The sequence below is a fragment of the Rhipicephalus microplus genome, chromosome 6 (assembly GCF_043290135.1).
Source record: "Rhipicephalus microplus isolate Deutch F79 chromosome 6, USDA_Rmic, whole genome shotgun sequence".
In the NCBI taxonomy this organism is placed as follows: domain Eukaryota; kingdom Metazoa; phylum Arthropoda; class Arachnida; order Ixodida; family Ixodidae; genus Rhipicephalus; species Rhipicephalus microplus.
In genome coordinates this window covers 122942320-122960574 of record NC_134705.1, presented here as the reverse complement: position 1 = coordinate 122960574, position 18255 = coordinate 122942320, and the positions used below count along the sequence as shown (strand labels likewise).

The 18255-nt window shown below is 42.8% G+C and overlaps 1 long non-coding RNA gene across 1 annotated transcript; it reads left to right on the top strand.

Moving 5' to 3' along the window:
- Positions 1–356: 356 nt before the first annotated feature.
- Positions 357–17809, top strand: LOC142764921 (uncharacterized). Its single transcript, XR_012883964.1, has 4 exons — positions 357–771; positions 3392–3516; positions 16048–16086; positions 17586–17809. It is a non-coding gene; the product is annotated as an uncharacterized LOC142764921 (long non-coding RNA).
- The last annotated feature ends 446 nt before the right edge of the window (positions 17810–18255 follow it).

Sequence of the window (18255 nt, the reverse complement as noted above, 5' to 3'; positions counted from 1 at the left end):
TAGTACACGGACTCTTCTAATTTTCATTCTTTCGGATTCGTTCTGCTCCACGTGGCGTGGAGCCACTTTGTCGCGAGACAAAATTACTAAATATTCAGCAGTTTGACTTCACCACCTTAACTCGCCATTTTGCTCACCACCTTAGCTCGCCGTTTACAATTAGCTCACAAATGCCACAAATTTTATTGTTGTAATAAAACCTAACGCTAAAACCCCATAATTAACGCAGTCGCATGCCTTAACGTTTCGCAAGTCCATGTACTGCCCGTCATTCCAATGAATGCCTAACGAGTGGAGCGCCAGAGTTCCCTCTAGTTAATATTAGGAAACTCTTTTTTCACGCGTGCCATTGAAATCGTTTACCATGTTCTAATCTCGGCAATAAACTGTCGCCTGCAGTGATCAATTGCAGAAATTAGCATACAACAGCCAGTTTCATCACTTCATCAAGCACACAAATCATTACCGATCGGAGAATTTTTGTCTATATATCTGGGACTTAAGCTTTTGTGACTAACTATATATTGTAGGTTCAGTTTCCTCAAAATTATCACCGCTCAAGTTTTCTAGTGTTGCAAAGTACTTTATCCTGACCACGAGTGTGTTATTTGGAGCAGCTTACTTGGCCACGCGATCCTCATAACTTCATCGGGTGGGCAGCAGGCCCATTCTTTCCCGTAGCGGAGCTGCACCGTCAGTACAGCCACTACACTTCTAAAGGAGAGGAGCCCGAAAATTACACGGCAATATTTACTAGAGGTGTGTCTGCTGGTAAGTAAGGTTCTTTTTCTACGGTGTTATTTTGAAAGAATTTTGAAGTAGCAGGGAATAAAATATTTTGTGCTGAATAGAATATCTGGCCGCACTCCTGAAAACGGCGCTAAAATTGTTTCAGCAACCACTAGACGGGAACAAAATGCCATCCGTAAGTAAAAAAACGGCAGTAGCACAAAATTACCTAGTAAAAGCTCATTCTCTTGTAAGCAGCAATCATACTTCAACCACCGCATTTCTCTACTCTTCTATAAGCCTAATTACACTTAATACTCATATTATAGTTTAACCCAGCACTCATTTTATTATCCGTGGATTCCTTCTGCCTCCTCGCGTTGCCAATAGTATGGTATAGAAAGCTTTCAAGTTCGGCAGAGCATGTTTCAACGCACAGAAAGCTGCTCCCACGTTAACAGCGGAAGGCCAAGCGCCTCGGCTGTATTGCAGGCCTGCTACACATACACGATTTGGTATGCTACAAGGGGGCCGCCGAATACCACGCGGTCAATTCGTTATCGAGAGTAGTAGTAGTAGCAGTAGTAGTACTTTTATTTACAGTAAGCCGGATACAGAGCTCACTGCAGGGGCAAAGGCCTAAAGGCGAACAGCCTGACAAAATCCCTTGTCCCTCCGCAGTCTGTGACAGTGCAAAGCTTAGACATCAGCACTGACAAACAATATATGTATTCAATACATTGGTTTCAAGAAACCTGCCATTGTACTCACAAAATTCAAACATAAATAGCATGAGTAGTTTACATAACACATTTTAGGAATTAGAGGTCATTCTCGTAAAAATTCACAACTAAACGATATCAATGAAAACAACTCAAAAACAGACACAAAATGCATGCGGATACAATGAATTGCGCTGTATACACTCGTATGATTGACATAGAAAATTATGAACAATTTAAGCATTTGCAGAGGCATGAGACTCCATTACGTAGTTTAGATAGTGTAGAGCGGTGGTTATGAATAAGTTCTTTATTTCTTTCTTGGAAGTCGCACTACTAGCCCTTCAGTTCAATTGATCTGCAAGGGTATTTAAAACCTTAGGTACCTGGTAAGCAACACTTTGTTTTCCATACTTGGTTGTTATTTTAGGAGCTCGTTTCTTTTGTTCTCGCAGACTGTAGTGTGGTCTTTCGGTGCAACTTTCTTCATATAGCTTAGTCTTTTGTATTAACTGAAGCAATTTAAAATGATATAACTGATCAATTCTGAGTATGGAATGTTTAGTGAATAGTGAAGCAGTGCGCAAGTCTTGTAGATTCCCCCTGTATTTTTCAAAGCAGTGCAATAGTGGCAGCGCAAAGCAGCGCAAAGCAGCGCAAGAGTAGTGCAACACGCTGTCTTATGTAAAAAGTTTGTCGCCCAACCTTCCTCTCAAGGGCGCCACATTTCCAGCGCATTAGGCACATTTATCTACCCTACTATCATCTGTTTCTTCCACATGAGCCGTATAAGTTTAGCGGCAAGCACTCTTTGTCTCACACGTCCTCTTTTTTTAAAGTGCTGAGAATTTTAGAGGCCCTGGCTATTGTGTCTATTCATCGTCACCTCACGTAGCACAATAAAAACCACGTATTTATTTCGCGTCACTGGTATATTGACCGTGCGCTTGCTACAAGAAAAAAGCCTTGTTGATTACCTTCTTCGAGGGCAATAATGATGCTGTCAAGAGTACAACAAATGACAGGCCCACGCTTATGGACTCTATCATAGGCTCTCGTCCCCTGGACTTACGTTGAAAAACAAAGAATAAAAATAGAATTAACATGAAGCAAGCGAGACGTAGAAAATAGAGAGAACGAAAATATACAAGAGAAACTGGGAAAAAGAAAGAAAAGACAATGGAAACTGCGGAAGAGCAAGAAAAAAAGAGACGTGAAGAGAAAAACAAAACCACTCTGATACAAAATGACATCCCAGCTAAAAACTCCAAAAAGTAGTATTTGTTATATAATTATACATTCCCATTCCTTTATTTGTAGTCAATATACCGACTATACTGTATACTCTGAACGAGAGAAAAACAATCATGGGACTCTTTTTGTTTTACGCACGTAATGTTTCTTATGAATATTGAGGACTAGAAATGTCTCACCAACTCATAACAATTGTTGGTCTATCTTGTTGAGTGGGTATGAGCCATATTGAAGGCATTATAATTACCACTTTTGGGGTGTTTGTATCCCTATCACGAAGCTATCCTTATTATCTCCATATATTTGCGTGCTGTGGCATACACCAACATGTTTATAGAGCAGTTTTATAAGAACGGAGTTATTCACTGTCCTCAAGCGCCTCAGTTATGACAAAATCACGCTTTTCAAGTCAACAGATATTGAAAAAACACTCGTAAGAATGCCAACTTCGATAAATATTCATTTATCGCCGTTATTGAGTGATTACTTTGTCTCATGTTACGTAGTAAAAATGCAATCAATAGTGCAAAAGCTATTTCGAATATGCAACGTTGGTTTTGCGGTGAATCATAAATTATTGCCAACAAAAATATGTTAAGACTGCCGAATACCAGTTTGATCTGCTTATGTGCTTTTCCAGCATTTTAAATAAGCATGACATATGAGCGTGTGTTCTCGTCTTGCAGCGAAACATCCATTAAAATAATGAAGTGCGGCTGTGCACAAAGAATCCTGTGGATGTATATTATTTTTCTGCAACTACGAGGAATGTGTCCAACCATAGAAGTGGCTCCAAGAAGAGATGAGCTTGGTACGAATCAATTTTTGCCTTTACTGCAGTATATGAAACTAGATAGATCAACTGAATTAATGTGCAACTACTGTATCCTTGAATATATTATTATACCCCAGCTTTGACTAGTGGCGACTTTTTTATCACAACAAAATAAAGCGGGGAGTTTGAGGTCATTGAACAAAGAAATTATTCGGTCTAATGGCCGAAAGATATAAGTGATTTTGGTTTTACGATCAACGATTGAATGAACTCTAGTGGCGACAAGCACCTCTGCAAATACGCTATTATATACAAGTTGTTTCAGCTGAAGAAGTAATAAGCAATAAAAAAATAAAAATGAGTGCGGCACGTCTCCAGCTAGCGTAGTATTGTTCTTTGCTGTATGTAGCACTTAAGAAAATTTTTTGATCTGCCAAGCACGGTAGTTAACTAGAACTGCTTAATGAACTTTTTAAACACTGACTCAAGAGAAACAATTCAAGACTAGACTTGTAGCTGTTATCCAAAAATAGCGAAATTTTCAAGTTACGGTAAGATAACAACGCTGGTTACTTTTCTTCCAGGGTTTGGGTAAAGTGCGCCAAATTTTAAAGAATGCCACTTGATTTCTACCTAACGCACGGCGCTTTCAGTGCCCTCAAATTTCAGTTGGACGATTAGCGAAGACTTCTCACGCACGAAGTTCGTTTTAACAGGCTATCACTGGCTACGACAGACATGAAGCGATGGTTGGAAGGTACCATTAAAAAATAAAAAAGTAGAGTGGCGAGAAAAAAAGAAACGAAGACAATAAACGCTGACAAAAAAGCAGCCGCCAAATGCAATTTGATACAAGACCAGAAGCATCCTCACGTTATCGTTGGCTCGAAAAGAAAAAAAAAAGAAAAGCTAGACGTTTCGCTGCCTGAAGGACACCCTTTTTACTCGCTTTTTTAGCGTGTATATTCTACTGTTTTACGAATACCCCAATAACAATATTTCTTTCTGTTCAATGTCGCAAAAGCACCATACAATTATGCCACACCGCTGTGGTCTAGTGTATAAGGTACTCAGCTGCTGACCCGCATGTCGCGAGATCGATTCCCGGCTTCGGCGGCTGCATTTTTCATGAAGGCGGAAATGCTGAGGGCCCTGTGCTCAAATTTGGATGCACGTTGAAAAACCTCAGATTGTCTGAATTGCCTGTGTCCTCCACAACAGCGTCTCTCATAATGATATGGTGGTATTTGGACGTTAAACCCCACATATCTGTCACCATATACTTATGATAGATGTCACAGTAGAGGACTGCGGAATATTCGTTCACCTGAGTTTCTTTAACGTTCGCCTCAATCTAAGCGCATGGGCATCGATCATTTTCGCCCTGTCAAAAATGCGCCCGCCAGGGCTGGGATTCAACGCCGTGACCTGCGGGTCAGCAGCCTATGCCACTAGACCACCATGGCGGGTGCACCGCCAATACCCAGCTGTACCTTCTACAATTATTATATTAGATTTTTATCGGCGCGAGGGCATCTGAGGCCAAAGAGTGCCAGTACAGATCTCATATGATAGCAGTTGTAGAGCTTAAAATGATTGTTTAAAATATATGCAATGTAATGATATATCTAATGTATGAAAATAAATACACTGTCTAATAATGAACCTGAAAGTCAATACACTGCCTTCGAGGTAGTTTCTCATGAAAAATCAGTCGGTAATGTTCGAGTTCCTCGCTACCCAATTCCTGTTTGAGCAAGAAGTGTGAGGGCTCAGACGTTCTTCTTGAAAAAACAGGCTGTAGCTCAAAAGTGCGGCCCAGCCTGGTGACTAGGATGAAATAATACAACTTGTAAAAAAGTTAACTTGTGCAAGATAATAAAAAATGACTTAAGATAAAACATTGGGTCGAGTGATAAAAACAGTGCAGGATGTGGTCGTGTATGGTAACGGTAAAGCTCTCCAAAGTGAGGCAGGCACTCTTGGTGAAGCCCAGGGCACTGGATGAGAACATGTAAAATGGTTAAACTCTCTCCACAGTGTACACATGTCAGTGGATCAGTACCTGTCAAAAGGTGTTTGTGTGAGGCTCAAGTGTGGCCTATCTTGAGACGGACTAGGGTGACTTCAGTCAGTCTATTCAGTTTTTGCGGGCAAAGTTTCGTTAGTTTAGGTTTCACCAGGTGGAGCTTGTTGTCAACTTATTTGTCCCAATTCGCTTCCAGTGGCTACGTATTTTCTTATGAACAACAGGTTTTTGGTCCACACCAGCAACAGAGCTTACATTGATTGTGAGTCGACTAGCTGCTTCTCAGGTATTTTTGTCCACTATTTCCTTGCTTGCGATCTCAGAATGGTCTGGCACCCAGCATAGCGCAACAGATAGGTTTAGGTCTTATGCTGTATGAATCTCACTCAGAAGCTTGCTAAAAACAGGATTGCTGCTTTACTTGCCAAAGGACAGAGCCGTAACAACGCTTACTGTATCTGTATACACTATAGACCTTGGAATGTTGTGTCGTATTATGTGCTGCACAATAAGCAGAATGCAATAAGCTTCAGCCGTGAAAATGCTGGTGTGTGTATGCAAGGTTTTACTGTTTGATAGGTCTTGGCCATAGGCTGCAGAAGATACAGATATCTGGGATTTAAATTCATCGTACAAGAAGGCAGAAGAACGATATTTGTGTTCGAGAGACAATAAATGTTGCTCTACTTGCGCATTTAGTCAAGTATTTGTATTGAGGTCTTTAAAGGACTAGTCACAAGTGATCGGGCGCTGCTTCCATGGTGGAACGACTTCGGCATGTTGAATTTTCTGCAAGTCCTCGAAATGTATTTCAAGTATTTCTACGACAGGTAGTATTGCTAAAGGAAATGGTGGCGCGACTGAAGGCCGGTTTTAAATTTTTTGGGTTGTGGAAACATCAGTAAAAAGTGCCTTGCATGAGTGCTGTTTCAGGGACATTACTCTGATTGCATACATGAACTCCGAGATAAGCGTGCTGATAATCTAGGGGCCACTCCTCTGATTCTGCATAAAGGCTTTGTACAGGACTGGTACGGAAGGCACCAAGAGCCAGGTGGATACCTGCGTGGCATACAGGGTCTAATATCTTGAGTGATGTCTATGAAGCTGACTAATAGACTATGCAACCATAATTTATGCGTGACAGAACCAGGCTTGTGGACAGAGATATGAGGCAATACCTGCCTGTCCCCCACGACTGATGAGATAAAATCTTTAAAAGGTTCAAAGTATTCAAGCATTTTATCTTCAGCTGCTTTATGTGCTGGAAGAAGGTGAGCTCAGCATCAAAGATGACACCAAGGAACTTTTGTTCTTTTACATCAATTAAGCTTTGTCCATTAATTAGTATGCAAGGGTCGTGATGGATCCCTCTTCGGCTAGAAAACAGTACACAAGTAGTCTTTTCGGTGTTAAACTTCAAATATTTTTCATCAGCCCGTTTCGCAAGCCGCTTAACACCCAACTGTATCTGGCGTTCACATAGAGCCAAGTTGAAGGATTTGAAATTTATTTGCATTTCGTCCACATAGACTGAACATGATATCGCAGGTGGGATGACCATGTGAAGAGAATTCATTTCAACTATGAAAAGTGTGCACCTAAGCACTTCTTCTTTCGGTACTCCGTTTTCTTGAATAATTGTTCGGGACATTACTCTGCCTATTCTTACGCGGAACTTCCTTTCAGATAGGTAATCTCTTAAGACATCTATCAACCTACCATATATACCAAAGGATGATAAGTCCTGCAATATTCCGTATCGCCAGGCAGTATCATGTGCCTTCTCAAGATGAAAGAAAACAGAAAGACAGTGTTGTCTATGTACAAACGCATCACGTATGTATGACTCGAGAAGAACAAGGCCGTTTTGATTGATTGATATGAAGGGTTAAACGTCCCAAAACCATCATATGATCATGAGAGACGCCGTATTGGAGGGCTCCGGAAATTTCAACTACCTGGGGTTCTTTACGTGCACCCAAACTGAGCACACGGGCCTACAACATTTCCGCCTCCATCGGAAACACAGCCGCCGCAGCGTGAATATGAACCGGCGACCTCCGGGTCCGTAGCCGAGTACCTTAGCTACTAGACCACCGCGGTGGGGCGAACATGGTTGTCAATTGTACATCTAGCTCTTCGGAAACCAGGTTGGCATGGGTCCAGTATACCATTATATTCCAGAAAATAGAATAGGCGCCGATTATACAACTTTTCAAACACTTTGAGTAGGCTACTTTTGAGTGCAATAGGCCTGTAACTATTCACTGAAGAAAGATTTTTGCCATGTTTGAGAATTGGAAGGACTACTGACACTTTCCAAGCAGAGGGTATGTTGCCAGTGGCGAAAATCTTGTTGTAAAGACCTAAAAGACATCTTAGCGTTTCGTCGGGGAGATTTCGGATCATTTCATAGGTAATTGTGTCGGGGCTAGGAGCTGAACTTTCACAAGAATCTAACGCAAGCTTGAGTTCATGGAGTGTTAGTGGATGATTGCATCTATCTGAGCGAGTTTTGTTGAAATGCAGAGGTGCACGTTCAGCTATACCTTAAGGCCTAAGAACTTAGCGGTATATTTTCTGAAATTGATATTTTCTCAAAGCATTCGCCAAGGGTGTTTGCTTATTCCTCTATTGTATAGGCGCGGTTATTTACCATAGGCAAAGGAAGTGGGCACTGTCCTTTGAGTTTATGAATCCTAATATACACTTTGTTGGTATCTGCATATCAATTTATTGAATATATGTAGCATGCCCAGCTTTCTCTTTTGGCTGTAAGGCGTATACATCTTCCATTTGCTTTGCAGCTTTTGAATTCTATTAAGTTTTTTACTGATAAGTAGCAAGACAAGGTTCTTCATGCCTTGTTCTAGCGTTTTTTTGTGATTTCGCATTCACCAATCCACCACAGTTTCGCATTAACTTTATTTGCGCTAGACTGGGGTGTGCTCTTTTTCGCTGAATTGAGGATATACTCGGAGATATAGCTGGCCGTCTCTTCTACATCTAAGTGGTTCACTTCTACCAGGCAAAGCGCAAATTGTTCTCTATATTTCACCTAGTCTGCACTACGAATGTTTCGTTTCTTCACGTAAGCTGGTCGATTATACCATCGTTTTGTTTCTGAAAGAGTTGGGAAATGCTCATTCCCATATAGACTATTATTACCATTCCATTCTAAGTAAGGTAAGAAGGAAGGTGACCCAATGGCAATATCTATGCATAAGTATGTATTCTGTGTGATACTTTATTATGTGGATTCCACCCTGTTGAAGAGACAGGCATCAGATATCAGGAGAAAGTCTTCTATTTCATGACCTCTCGCATCATATCTTGTAATACACTATAGTGCGCTGTGGGCATTATTATCTCCCATGATCTCATACGGTTCTGGAAGTTGGTTATTCAGCTTTTCAAACTCTATTTTTTCAAACCTTGCATCAAAAGGTACATAGATGGAGCAAACTGTCACCAGATCTTTGAACAGAATAGCCCGAACAGCCACAAGCTCGAGGGGGCTTTGACTCAGTACGTGATGGCATGAAACTGCCTTTTGTGCAATGATTGCCACACCTCCTGGTGAGGTGTTGCACTATTTCAATCTTTACGGAAGACCACATATGGATTTAGGAAGTTCCTCTGGGTAGACTTTAAATGCGTTTCTTGAACACAGAACTGCCTTGGCTGATAATTATTTATTAAGTCCTTGACATCATCTAGGTTATGAAATAGACCCCTAGCATTCCACTGTAAACTTGTGTGCCCATCTTTCGGAAAATGTGTGTGTTGTGTGTTCAATGTACGTGCTAACGGGATATAAGTTTCTGAATGCTCAAGAAAGGTAGCCATTCAGGTTACCAATCTCTTTTGAGGAGCAGTTATGAGATCTGTTCATTTCTTATTGCGCTCAAAAAGCGCTGATCTTTGGGCGTTGAAGACACCGTAGTTCGTTCATCGACATCTATAGCCTTCTCTTTTGCACTAGAAATGAAGGACCAGGCATCGAGACTTGCGTCTCTTGCCTTGAAATGCGGTTTAACTTTGGGATTTATGGACCCAAAGTCTTTCCGTTCTTCGATGTTGATGGTGCAGCAGTAGCTGCTGCCGCCACCTGAGGGGTAGGGGCAGTAACTATTGGGCAACTCTTGGAGACTGCGGTAGACTGCTCATACATTTGTGACGCTACCCCCTGTTGCGCCACCTCGGCAAAACTGGTGTGATCAAGGTATGAGAGACGTTTCCTTGCATCCTGGAATGTCAGGTTTTCTTTTACTTTGAGGGAAATGATTTCTTTTTCTTTTTTCTATTTAGGACATGTTCTGAAGTAGGCTGGATGGCTTCCATCACAGTTAACACAATAAGGAGGTGATTCGCAATCGTTGGACTTGTGTTCCTTAGAGCTGCATTTGGCGCGTTTGTTTTCCATGGCAGGTCTGGGATCCTTGCCCGTATCACTGGTAGTTAAAGCACCTCCGAGGATTTGGTATATACGGCCTCACACGAAGCTTGATGTACCCTGCATCTAATGTGCTTGGAAGGTATTGAAGGTTAATATTATGTGCTTGGTGGGGATTTCCTCATTATTCTGACGTATTTGTATCCTTTACACTTTTATGACATTCTAGTTTTAGAAACCATCTAGAAGTTCTTCTTCACTCAAGTCTAATACGTCTTCTTCTGAGATCACGCCATGACTCGTGTTTATTGTGCGATGTGAAGACACGGTGACTGCTACGTCATCAATAAGTTTTAGGTCATTCATTTTTTTATTGGGCTTTCGTCTTACGCTCTAGGAGCAAGTCGCCATTAGACATCTTACTGGCTTTGTAGTAAGCTCTGATTGTGCTTCTGAGGCATTTGGCTACCTAGAAAGGAGACAGTCTATGAGCAGTCATGCTTCCCTCACTATGTATAACATGAAACATCGGAAATACGCTTTTTTTCTGAAAAAATGGAAGGTTGCAACGGTGCGCCCTTTTTTCGAAGAGTGATCATAAACAACAGCAGCTTGCTTTGCCATAAGGAGAAAGTGTGTGTTCGGCGAAAGCGCCAGCCACCCACCATGGAGCCCAACAAGGGGGTGTGACAGAACTTGATGCAAGTCTGCATAACGCCATTTGTAGGCTATCACTATAACTGTATATGGATTACCCAAGGTTGGATAGCTACGACAGGTTAACCTTGGCCGCCAGAAAAGAAAGAAGTAAACGGAAGAGAGGAGAAGACAAGGAAAGTTTGAAGAGAGGAAAAGACCAAAATGTAGGTAAGCAGACAAATAGGAAAAGGCGACTGCCGATTTCCCCTGGGTGGGTCAGCCCAGGGGTGCCATCTATATGAAGCCGGGGCCAAAGGGGTGTGTTGCCTCTGCCAGGGGGCCTTAAAGGTCCAATCACCCGGCGTCGACTCAACCCCAAGAATTTCCTTTTCCCCGGACATGGCTCAGCCACGCACGGCTAGGCGTGGGAGGGGTTGGGACCCACGTTAACTCAGGTCTATGGTGTCGCTACACACCAAACGTAAGCAGACGTCCTTGCGAACGTATCTTCCACATTCCGTATCGATTGGGGAAAAAGGAATATAATCATTTTTCTAAATGGTAAAAACTTCTTCCCTGTTAATTAACAAATGTGAATATTTAAACTGATTATCTGCACTGCAAATAGTCTGTTCTCAATGCAGGACTTCATAAAAAGTTTTTCTTATCTCGAACAAGTGCCCGACATATGTTCCAGCAATTGTGTTTCTTATCTAGTTCGCGACACAAAATAGTTTGCACACCCTGTTCCTCGCCCCATTCACAGAAGCACAGCAGGACTGATAGTTGGGCTACTTGGTGATACATTATGGGCAGTAGCAGCACACAAGGTCACGGGACGAAGAGAATAGACACAAACAAGCGCTGTTTGTGTCTCTTCTCTTCGTCCCGTGAGTGTGTGTGCTGTTACTGCCCATAACAAAAGCACAAGCAAGAACCAGGAGGTAGAAGGAAGCTTGTGCGCGGCAGAGTGTCATCATGCCCAGCCTTGTGCGTTTGTGGGCGGTTGTAAGCTTAGCAATATACATTTTCATGCGGCGACACACTATGCGTCTTCGCCTCGCCAGTCTTCGCCTCGCCATTTCCTAACCCGGCGTAGTCTAGCTGCATGCTGCGGAATGGATGCTCCGATAAGTGACAGCGCCACCACAGCATCACGTACGAGTAACCAATTATGGCTTGCGGTGATGACGCTCACATTAAAATGAAACAATACGTTATCCAACTAGCGAAAACATCGGTCGATCATTTTGACGCTACGTACGTCTGGATTACGGAACAAATGTGCTCATGCGACGACGCCTCCTACAACCAATCCCAGCGAGATGCGCCCGATACAACTGTTCACCATCCTCTCATCTAGCCCTTTTTTGCTCTCACCTATCGCCTAGGTTTCATGCGCGCTTTGCGGTCATGGGGGAGAGAACTTTTCATTCAGTGCTTCACTACGGAAAGCCCATTAAGTAATTTTTTGTTCAGTTGTGTACAGATCTGTGGGGAGGCGTATCGCATTTCTTGTGTTCACATGACTGGCAGTCCCGCCACCTGTGTAAAAGATACGGTGTTTTGAGATAGCGTGTCGCCATTTGTGGCACTATTCGGGCAGCCAATGGGGAAGCGTCATTTTAATGCTATAGCAGACGCTGCGCTGTGATGCAGCGGCGGCGTTGCTTCGAGATACAAACAAAGATCACGATGATTGATTGATTGATTGATTGATACGTGGCATTTAAGGTTCAAAAACCACCATATGAATATGAGAGACGCCGTAGTGAAGGGCTCCGGAAATTTTGACCTCCTGGGGTTCTTTAACGTGAGCCCCAGTCTAAGCAAACGGGCCTACAACAGAAAACAAAGAGCACGAAGGAACACATTTGACCACCGTATGAAATCGGAGTGGGAAATATGTCTACCGCATTTCTGGAGAAAATGCTCGGAAGCAAGTGTGAGGTAAGCAGCACTACCCGTCGAGTAGCGTCTCATCAATGCCCATCCCTGAACTGAGGCAGGCCAATGGCTCCCGTTGAGAAGTGCGCGTTTGCACTGTAATGAAATGGAATGAAAAACTTTATTTCAGTCTTGCAGGACGCGCTTAGCGCGTAGCGGGCGTCTTCCACATAGGGACTGACAGAGAGTACCTGGCCGCCGCTTCGTGGGCCTCCTGGACGGCCTATTGCTGGTCGGCGAGAAGTGAGCTCCTGAGGGACCTTTCCCACTTGCTTGAGGTCGAGTCGGTAGAGGTAGAGAGGTAGAATCTCTCACACGTTCCCTCTCGCCTGGTGGTTGCTGCTGGAGGGGCTAGGCGTAGTGTTGTGCTGCCACCATGTGTGACCAGTTAAGGAAAACGATCCGACATGATTCTTACTAGCACCGATAGCAAAGGATGCGCGAACGACGCAGTCAAACCTAATCTCCAAAAGTCGCTGTCTTGGAGACCAGGGTAAAAACGTCCCGACAGCAGCTTTCGGAAAAACAGTGGGCGTGCTCTCATCGGTGCGTCGCCCTAGACACAGTTCCTTTCAATAGGTGGGTGACGATTTGTTGTAAGTGTAATGTCGCTTCCACATGCACCAACGGTGTTTTAGGGGCGAAGCTCCTTATAGCGGCACCCGTTCGTCCCTAGTAGCCGTTGTAGTAGTGTGTAACAAGTATAACATTTTGACCTCCAAGGTGGTGCCGGTGAGAGATTTCTTCTGTGCGTTGTTGAACAATAAAAAGATAGTGCTTAATGTACATGCCAACGGCTGCTAAGGGGGAATAAGAGACAGGAAATTTCGGCTTTTTGTTAGCGGGCACGCTGCGATTTTTTATTGTTCAACAATGCACACAAGAAATGAAAGGGTTGCTACCTCATGCTCGCTGATCGTAACCTCCTAGGTTTTAGAAATGTTTAGCGACATTTCGGCCGCAGTGCCATAAATACAGTGAACTAGTATATACCATAAACTCGAGGTGGTTAAAGGTGGAAAGTAGACACGAAGCGCAAGCCGTAAGAAAGTGTGCGTGTGCCTCCTCTTGTTCAGTCCTTGGAATGTCCGCTGGATGGCGGTGCTTTTATATGAGGAATATATGATGAAAAGATGCGAGATGGTGGTATTCAGAGTGTCTAATAGGTGGATGAACGGACACACCGACAGATGCATGGACGGATGCACGGATGGCTGCATGGGCGGAAAGACGCATTAACGGACGCAGGAGTGGATGCTTGGACGACAGCAGAGACGCACACACAGATGAACGTGCGGACACACGAGCAGACGCACGCACGGATGGGCGGATGGACGCACTGGCGTCCACACAGACGCACGCATGAATGGACGAAAACAAGAACGAATGGACGCACGCATGCTCCGCCCCACTATCCATCATTCACACCGTGGATGTGTCTTTCTGCTTCAGGTACTATAGCACCAACTAATTAAATTAGTACAATAAGCCCTGCAGAAAGACAACAATGTCGACGGTTGAATGACGTCCCTCGGCGGATTGAGACACAAGAATTCGGGGCGTGGAACGCCTGCTCATGTTCGCAGCTCATGTTACAAACATCTGCCTCCTTAGTTGCTGTAGCGCAATGTGGAAAGGCGTGCATGATCTTGCAGAGGAAAGAGGCGGAACGGTGGCGGATGAGACCAAGCCGTGGTCGCAGTTTTAATGATCTCTGAGAGAAGAGACCGAAGCGGTTGCGGCTGACGCATCCCGCAGGGTCAATAGTGCGAGCGTTTGAATCTCCTTGTGGCTTGCACATCATGACTCAATTGCCACCGCTTGAACTACTTCGTTCAAAATTACATAGGTAGGTTACCGTATTACGCGAGAGCACACACTATTCAGATTCTTACCTTAATTGACGATCCTCTCAACGGGTCAATATCGAGTACTAGTCTTTATTGTATGCCAGTTGATGCTGCCTTTGCATTGAATTCACAATACCTTGTGTCTTGGTGTTCGTTAGCGACTGCAGGTACCACATCGAATAATCATCATCATAGGCGTCAGTGGCCGCGATAGAAATGTACCAGGAGGCGTCAAGGAAGATACATTGAACTCAGGTGGCGTATAAATCTCAAATAACAACTAAGACTGTACAAGTTCTTGTGTATCACTTCACAGTAAGCACTGCCTGTGTGAACACACGTTTACCTTTCGTTTTATGCCAATTGAAATGCTGGATGGGTCTTCTAAGTTGTTTATTGTTGTCCTACAAGACTGTCGCTATTCTATTTCATGGCCGGTTGGCCACATGGCGATGGTCGGAGAAAGCGATTTATAACGCTCAGGTTCTGATGCATGGTGCTGCCTGTAAATTTTATTTAGGGCATATTATCACAACCTGCAAGGCTTTCGAAGACTTCAGGATCGCAGATTCAGAGATGTAACAGTCTAAACTTCAAGACAAACTTATGTATGTTAAATTTACTCCTGTTTATTGGGCTCTACAGCCTGTTTTCATACGTAAACACGTACTGGTACCTATTGCGAATGCCTGTTACCTTTGCTACTAAAGTATAAAAAGCTATTATTATTTGACTTGGTCACTCAGAAACATCAATATTAGTGTTACAATCAAGTCGCCAGGGGCAAGAATGACTCAGAAAGACAAACGAAGACGCCAGTAGATATAGCGATCGCGTTGGTACCTCCGTGAAATAACTATCACTTCACGCGCACGAATAAAATGCCTTCGGTTTTTCGGCACGTTAAAGAGCTTGCTTTTCTAGATTATGTTCCGAGATAATCTTTCTTCTTTTACCCTGTGTTCTCGATGTGCCACGGATGTACTTTTTTGCCTTCACACGCATGCGTTGTTTTTTGGTTGTTTGTTTATATATTCTCTTTCTAATACACGGTTTTACCATGCATATCCAACTAGCCCAACTTTCGATTCTGTTGGTACCTGCCACCACGACCAAAGGTCATGGAGGTAAGGTGCAAGAGGAAGCAATATATTAACAAATTATACACACTGTGATAGAATCAGTTGCTGCTAAGACGGCGAAACAGCGATAACACGAGCGGTATAGTATCCGTCGTCTTCATTGTCTTTCTGAAGTATTCTTGATACTGATCGCTTGGAGCAAACTGTACTCTCAACCCGTGATTAAAGATATTGATTGTGCTGTAGAAAGCTTACCTATTTCCAGGTATTATTTATGTTAACGCCGTTCGATGCACTTCTTGAATGACGTCATTGCCAAATTTCACTTCACGAAAATCTGTTATTTCTACTCTGAAAAAAAAGACATTGTGATACTTCAAAGAGTTTTTTGTGAGCGCTGTGAAATGAGCCACTATTCGTAATTGTTTCAAGCGTCTTAATTTGAAATGGCCTATGTTGGCTGCCTATATACCTGAGATCGAAACGTATTATTTTGAATATTGCAATTATTTAGCAAAACTGTGCTGCATGATGAACGCCACTACGGTGACTTGATGTAAACAGGCATGCCGCTTTCAGTAGGAACACCTTTGAAACTCAGTTGGCTGTTTTCTTTTGCAGAGTGTAACAGACGACGTGGTATGTGCATATATCCTGCTGGTATGTGCCTCATTTTCAATATTACTCTTTCTTCACATCGAACGTTCCTATATGGTAGTCATTTATAAATATTCTAAATACATTCAAATCTACCATATCGTGTATCTTCTACGGTAATAATAAGTATATAAGATAAAGAGTCCTCATTTACAAAAACTTCGCCTGCTAAGAATCCACGTGTGCTGCTCCGCTTTAGGCAGCGTTCTTAGACTGTGTTTACCTGTGACTGCTACAATGATGCAAGGTATCTCGTTGCAGTAAAAATTAAGTAGCCTTCATCATGTGTTAAACTTCACATCTTCGAGAACGACAATAAAAAGTGTTGTGGGCATGCACACTTCGAAATGTTTCATATGGACGGGAATATACCAAGTTACTGGAGGGCATGGCCTCAAGTCTCCAAAACAAATACCTCACGCCATCGCGATAATGTAATAACAACAAAATATGGTGGTTCTAATTTACTCTCAATAAATCACGTGCAACGTGTTCCTTAAGTCACACCACTTCACATTGTTCATACAAAAAACAATAAACATTTGGAAAGAGTTATCACCTGTCAAGGGTCGTATACAGAACACCATTTCTGGTATTACCAGTTCAAATTAGATTGCTGACGTCTAAGCGTTCTACTGACAAGCATTCAACCTGTTTATAATGTTCCTGCGTTCATTAGAACCAAAAGATAGGAGCACATGAATGATTTCTTAGCCATGTATCGCGTGCAAGTTTCATTGAACCACGTTTATTTTGTCCCGAACACAGTTTTGTGTATTCTGAAGATACCAATTTAAGAGAGTACTATATTTCTGGCGACCCCATGAAACTTGTATCAACGAGGTTTAGCACATAAGGAATAGTTTCCATGCCAGTAAGGTACGCTTGAGTTAGAACGAAAGCGCAGTTCATTGTTTAGACGCGAGTGCTACGCGCAGAGTATTCAAATTTTTATTCCTGTAAAAACATGTATTGCTGTAAGAATGTACGTGCATACTCCCAGTTAATATTCATGCCCTCGCCGTTTAGTACAACAAAAAAAGCGTTGCGCTCCGTTATTGTAAAATGCGGACTTTTGACCATTAGACTGCTAGGACAGTGTTGTGTGACGTGGTGTCGGTAGTAACTGTGAGGTCTCAGTAAAATTTTCGTTGGCATTAAAGGTAAAATGAGGTAGCCTAAAATAGTGTTTCTATGCTTCTTGAATATAATTGTGCAGTCATGGTGCAGTCAATCACCAAGCAGCTTCAATGGTGGCACAGTTTAGCAGAGTGCAAGCAATGTCATTCTTAGCCAACTGACCATTTCGACGCCCTCAGTTTCAGTCAAAACCTAGCTGCAGCAGTTCTCGCTGTGAAATTTGTTCGTATTTTCAACATACATATTTCCGCCTAATTACCTGCAAATGGCTGTGCATGTATTTTGCTTTTTGGCTTGTATTTACATGTGGATGAGATGTGAGTATGTACAGCAGCAGTTCTTTTATTGTCTCTTTTTTTCAGCCTGCCAATGCGCCCCTTATCTAGCCTTTGGACGATGGTCCCGAAGTATCTTTTACTACAACTCACGGTTGAATCGCTGCGTAATGGGCGGCTTTGACCGGAACTGCAACGGATTTCTTTCAAGGGCAATGTGCAGACTGAGCTGCGTACACCTCTTGGGTTAGCTGCCCACTTTATATTGATTAGCAATAGCATGCGCCGCAATAAAATACATCAATAAAAAATATGAGAATTTGGTGTCTTCCTTTTCAGTGCCTAAGGGATGCAACACTACGTTAGATATTGTAACGATTCGATGATGTATCTGAGTTATATGGCATTAAACTTGATGCAGACTGAAACCACTATAAACTTGAATCACAATGTTATAGAACAGGTGTAGACGACGTATGTAAAAGCAGCTAGTGCTGTCTAGGCAACAGAGCGGGACTTCATCTATGGCAATAAAAAAATGAGATCCTTGATGCTCAATATTGAGTAGTGGGACAACTAATTAGTAGAATCAGCATCCTGCATTCGCATAAGCATCCGTAGCGAGTATGAGGCTACTACGCATCATGAGAATTAATCTGGTCTACTACACTTATAAAGAACACTGTAGAGAAGGAGCGCAACTGCGCGGTGCAGCTCCTTTCATCACCGATCTTAAGATAGTGAAATCTTTTCTAGT